At 41.6% G+C, this 6,477-nt stretch overlaps 1 pseudogene; it reads right to left on the bottom strand.

The window, feature by feature from the left end:
- Positions 1–3,456: 3,456 nt before the first annotated feature.
- On the bottom strand, positions 3,457–5,417 carry LOC107283842 (annotated as a pseudogene).
- Between the last annotated feature and the right edge of the window lie 1,060 nt (positions 5,418–6,477).

Below are 6,477 nucleotides of genomic sequence, written 5' to 3'. Positions count from 1 at the left end.
TAGTTAAGTAATATTAAATTATTTTGATATAACAGATTTTTGCAGTCGATGAACAATTTAAAGAATCATGAAGGAGTTAATGAGCTGAAGAATTTGTGGATCACTGTTTTAAAGACTGATAGGCCAGAAAAATCTTTGGCTGGGTCACTATAATGAATGTGCAAACATCTTGAAAAATAAGCTTATTTCACTCAGAGCTGGATGCTGGCAATATCTTTGGGAAAGGAATGCTGAACTATTAAGAGAGGTGAAATGGCAAGTTACTTCTGAGAAAATGGAAAACTTAAGAAACACAAAATAGCCGTGCCTTTATTATATTTCAAATAAGATGGAGTACACCAAAACTTTGATATCAGTCTTTAGAGCCTCTCAAAATCTTTCCCTAAGATCATCTTTATATTCCATTATGCAAAGGCCATATTTTGCCAGGTAATCCCAGACCTCTTCAGGAAGTTTCTACGTTGTCTCTTCCATGTTCATTGATAACTACCTTGTGAGATAGTCCACACAGAACTACTAGCTCAATCTTTATTGTGAGGTTATTAACAGAATCTCACAAGTCTGAATGTATATTTCTCCCACCTCACTTTTACAGTCCGAGAAACTAGAAAGTTGCTATGCCTCCATTCCTTCTGTGGGCTCAGTTAACTCATATCTGACCATAGCTATAGCAATAGCATTTAGGCTTATATACCACCCCATAGCACTTTACAACACTCTGGGCAGTTTATAATGCAGAGCACTTTTTGCATATTATCCCAACAATCTGGGTCCTCATTTTATCGATCTCGAAAGGATGGAAGGCTGAGTCAACCTTGAGCCCCATCACAATCAAACTCCAGGCTGTGGGCAGAGTTTATCTGCAATACTGCACTTTAACCACTGTACCACCAGGGCTACTATAGACCAGGGCTTTTCAACCTTTTCACCCATTGTACCACTTTTAGGATATGGCAATATCCGAGTACCACCAGTCGCCTAGCAAGGTGTCAAAAACTTGATGACCCCCCCCCCCAAAAAAGGAAAAAAGTGATAAAGTACAGATAGTCCACAACTTACAACAGTTCGCTTAGTGACTGTTCGAAGTTACAATGGCACTGAAAAAAGTGCCCCCCAAGCCACAGCCAAGCAAGACACCTGCCTGCCCACCCGGAGGCGCTCTTCCTCCTGTCCGAGATTTTCATTGTTGTGAGCATTTCTGTTGAGGATTGGCAGCGGGGGTGGGGTGGGGGGTGTTTGATTTTTATTCCCCCCGTCTGCTGGGTGGTTGTAGCAGGTTTTGGTCACTTCACATGACCCTGGGACACTGTGACCGTCATAAATATGAATCAGTTGCCAAGCATCTGAATATAAATCACAAGACCCTGGAGATGCTGCAACATTCCAGCTGATCGGTGCTTCTTCTGGGCTCAGCAGAAGCGCCAGGATGAGTGCGAGCTCCAGCTGGAGCCTGGCACTTCCACTGAGCCCTGACAGTTCCAAAGAAGTGCTGATCCTGGCGCTTCCGCTGAGCCCTGACAGCCCTGCAGCTCCAGCCTTCTCTTGCTCAGGCTTGTGCGGTGCTGCTACCGGTTCAGCTCATTCCCCTCCCCTGCTACCACTTTTCTAGGATGGTCGCGTATCACCTGCCAGGTGCCAATGTACCACAGGTGGTACCCGTACCACTGGTTGAAAAGCCCTGCTTATAGACCATGCCTATTATGTGGTGCTTCCTTCTCTCTCCCAAGGCCATTCTCACATACCATTAAAATTGGGCTGTTGTCCAGTTGGTTGATGAAAGCTGCCAGAGAGATAATGGATGGCTGAGTGTATGTGATAAAAAAATGCATCCTTGGGAGACACTGTTCTGACCCAGAGTTAAGTTGCTTTGTAAGTCCAAGTCAGACAGATAAACTCAATAAAAATGATTCCAAAACAGATACACTTTATTCAGAGATACTTGCATTTGTGTGGTTGTTGCTTCTGGATATCATACATCTATTCATTCTCATAGGTGAGAAAATAATGCTTCCTCCATACCAGCTTGTAACTTGAAGTGAGCCAACTGAGACGTCCGAATGGCTCCATGCTTCTCTCAGACAAAGAACATTCCAACCTGGCTAGTGGCCAGGATACCCTGTGAGGAACTTTAGAAACTCCTCCCACAGATCTGATAACATGGGATTGCAGACTAGCTAAACTATATTACCCACAGGCCATCTCTTAAGGAGACAGCACTTAACCCAATAAATGCCAAACATGATCCAGAACACTCCCCGCTTGGACATTTAAATTTCCACTACTAACTAACCGAAATAAGCAAAAAACATAGCATTAAGGCATGCAATTCTCATTGTTAACTAACTAGTGACTAAATAGGCAAAAATATGGTATCAAACATGCATAACTATAGGGTAAATATAAACATGCACAATTATAACAGAGATAAGCAAGTGTTACATCAAACAATGCATAAGCGCAATACATAGTTTGAGGGTAAATCTTCTAGTTCGATCTTCGTCAGCACGGGACCAATTCGGTGATCAGTCTGGAGCAAGAGTCTTTGAGGCACGAGCAGACTTACGTGGCTTCACGATCTGGGCCTCAGCTTGGCGAACTAGTTCATCAAAATTGGGTGGGGCCCGGTGCACAAGTCCCATGGGCCAATAGTTCTGGTATGCGTTCTTGTCTCTCAACAAGACAAGGTCTTCTTCCTGTAAAAGAAACTGAAACCAAATCTGGAACAGAAAAACTGGAACCCAATTTTTTTCAGGAACAAAGGAAACTGGATTCACAGGATACTCAGGAGCTGAAGAACCTGGAAAAACAGGAACAGCTGGAGCTGGAAACTCAGGAACAGTTGGAGAATCAGGAACAGCTGGAAACTCAGGAACGTCAGCAGGAGCTGAAGAATCAGGAACATCAGCAGGAGTTGGAGAATCAGGAACAGCTGGAAACTCAGGAACAGCTGGAGCTGGAGAATCAGGAACAGCAGGAGCAGAAGACTCAGGAACAGCAGGAGCAGAAGACTCAGGACACTCAGAAACCGAAGGGTCTAGATCAGTGGTTCTCAACCTTTCTAATGCCGCGACCCCATAATACAGTTCCCCATGTTGTGGTGACCCCCAACCACTTATACATCGCTGGGTGCCAGGGGCATGGCCAAGTGGGTGTGGCCACCAAGTGGGTGTGGCCACCAAGTGGGCGTGGCCACCATGTTGTGGTGACCCCCAACCATAAAATTATTTTCGTTTCTATTTCATAACTGTAATTTTGCTACTGTTATGAATCGCAATGTAAATATCTGATATGCAGGATGTATTTGCATTGAACATAATTAAAGCATAGTAATTAATCACAAAAACAATATGTAATTATATATTGTTAAATATTTATTTTTAATTACAAAAAAATGAAATTTTGTCTTGAAGCATGGTGTAGCATGGGTAACAGTCTTAATATAACAACAGTAAACTACATTGCTACATTTTTCAACAGTATGCGTAAAAAGCCAACATCAGTGTGAAGGTTGAGGTTGCTTATTTTTCACCAGATCAGAAATTCTCGGGGCAGTCTTTGCAAGAGCACACCGAAGATCATCTTCCACAACAAGTCTATTTCTGTATTTAGACTTGATAACCAACAAGCTGGAAAACCCTGTTTCACAAAGATATGTTGTTGGAAATGGAAGAAGAAGGTGCAACACAGTCTCAGACAGAACAGGATATGACTGCAAACATTTGATCCAGAATTTTGTAACGGGCATTGTGGAGAAATCAGTTCTCGCTGCATCGCTGTTAATAAGTTCAATGAACTCCTCTTGTGCTGTCTCAGGAACATTTTCAACGTTGACTGTGAATGGGCTTCTGGCAAGTGCAAATGGGGTGTCAGGTAGATTTGGAAAGTACAATGAGGTTTCATCTGCAAGCATGCGCAGGTGTTCTTTAACAGAATTTATCAACGTAATCCTGTTGTCTGGTTCAATGTCATGTTCCTCAAAGAAAGCAGATAAGGTAGGCAACATGTAAAATTTATTTTCATCCAATTTTTTTTGCCAAAGCTGCAGTTTCATTTGGAATGATCGGATCTTTTCAGACAAATCAAGGCACGTTGCATTTGGTCCTTGCAGTGATAAATGTAACTCATTCAAGATGGCAAAGATGTCAACCAAGTAAGCTATTTTCTGCAGTTCACTGTTATCGCTGAAAAGAGCTTCAAACTGCGGTCTTGCTTTCTGAATAAAAAACGTTTTGAGTTCATCACGAAGCTCAAAAACACATTTTAAAACTTTTCCTTTCGACAACCATCTCACTTCAGTGTGAAATAGCAGAGCATTGTTTGGTGCATCCAACTCATTGCACAGTCGTGAAAACAGTCGTGTGTTTAAGCTGCTTGCCTTTACAAAGTTGACACAATTTATGACGCTTTTCATTACTTCTCGTAATTCTTGTGGCAGCGTCTTTGTTGCTAATATTTGCCGATGAATCATACAGTGAGTTCCGATGACTTTTGGTGACTCATTCAGTACCAAACGTTGAAATCCAGATCTACATCCTAGGATAGCTGGAGCACCATCTGTGCAAACACTACAAACCTTTTCCCAAGATATGTTATGTTCTTTCAGAAATGAACCAACTGTGTCAAATACATCACGTGCAGTAGTTGTAGTTTCAAGAGATTTGCAAAACAGAAACTCGTCTTTAATCAGCGGTAGCAATTATATGGAGTGCATTTGGTCATTGACCCTTGTCAAACGTTGCAGACATCTAAGTAGTTCGACCTATGATTTATAACCTTCACCTCGTCTAAATTAAAGAACCTAATGGACTAGTTCTTATAGTCGTCTGTACAGTAGATAAGAAGACGCCTGTCACAGTTTGGACAAGGAAACTGCATTCAATTTTGTCACAAATTCATCTCCGATCATAAGTCGAACAATGTCTTTGGCTGCTGGCAACAGTAATTCCTCTGCAATAGTGTGAGGCTTCATGGCTCTGGTGATTCTGAGTGCCACCAAATACAGTATGACGCTTCAACGGCTGCTACATTTTGTTTGTGGTACTTGCCACCAGTGTCAATTCTGCCTTTCTTCAGTCCATCAGCTTTGGATCTAAAATAGTTTGTATCCTTGCCAGCATAGCTTGGATGCTTGCTCTCAAAATGGCGTTTCAGTTTGTTAGGCTTCATCGATTCTGCTGACAAAACTTCGGAACAAAGTACACACTGCGGTTTCTCGATTCCCGCTGTATATATTGACGTGAAGCCATATTGTAAAAAATCCTCACTATATTTCCTTTTCCTGATGTTCTTCGGATCCATTGTCTTGAATGGTTTGCTAGTGAAAATATGTAACAATAGCTTCAATAATACAAAACATGACACATGGCATAGTTCAGTCAAAACAGTTCATTAAAGTTTCCTATGATTTACCATTCTCTGTGTTGTTCTATTTACAAACCCAGTGTTTCTCAACCTTGACAATTTTATGGCATGTGAACTTCAACTCCTAGAACTTCACAGCCAGAAATCACCAACTGCATGGGAGGAGTCTTACTCCTTTGGTGGAAAATCAACTCTACTATCCTGGGAAAGAAACCAGGCTTATGCAATTCAGATTTTTAGCCAGAGATCTGAGACTATGAGAAAACACAAGTCCATATTTAGGTGGCCACATAACCGAGTATTCATCATGATTTGGGAGCCCAAGATGCACCACCCAATCTCAGGGAGTGTAGGCAGAATCTGCCCAATATTTGCTGAAATACATTGCACTCAGATTTAATTCTGGGAATGAAATATTAAAAAGGAAAAGAGCAGAAGAAATCAACTTTTATTCCCCATTTTCAAACCATCTTCCTGGAAGTCATAACATGTAATTAAACACTTCAACAAAGTAATTACTCCATTATTTGAGTAGGCAATCAATTAAGAAGTTGCACCATGTAAGGAAAGAAAAGAAAATTAAACAAAAGAAAAAGAAAAGAAAAGGAAAGGGGACAAGAGGACAGGACAGGACAAGGAACAAGAGAAGAGGAAAGGAGAGGGGGAGGAGAGGAGAAAAAGAAAAAAGGAAAGAAAAAAGAAAAAGGGAGAGGAGAGGGGAGGGGAGGAGCCAACAGGAGTCAATATTTTCTCAAATGACGATCAATGATTCATCCACAATATGCAACATTGATCCTGAAGTCCAATTTTTTTCCCACCAGGCAATCCCCAGGGTACTATAATTCAGAAAGAGGAGGGCAAGCTGCCCATTCTTAACTTCCCATTGCTGACCCACCATCTCTCCAGGTTTAAGGGATGGGAAATCCTGTTTTTTTCTTTTTTTACATGCAGCAATAAGCATCTTTCCCTTGAGTAGAAAGGTATTCCCAAATGAAGGACTTATTTATATGTTGTTGTTGTTTGTCCATCGATTTTGATGAAGACCTTGACATCTTGGGTCAAGATGTCAAGACTTGCGCGTGGATTGGATTAAAGTGAGGGAGAGGTGCGCATAGT

Source organism: Protobothrops mucrosquamatus, unplaced genomic scaffold (assembly GCF_001527695.2).
Source record: "Protobothrops mucrosquamatus isolate PMUCROS unplaced genomic scaffold, P.Mucros_1.0 scaffold49, whole genome shotgun sequence".
Taxonomy (NCBI): Eukaryota; Metazoa; Chordata; class Lepidosauria; order Squamata; family Viperidae; genus Protobothrops; species Protobothrops mucrosquamatus.
The sequence above is the reverse complement of the archived record's forward strand: the minus strand, read 5'-3'. Positions and strand labels throughout refer to the sequence as shown.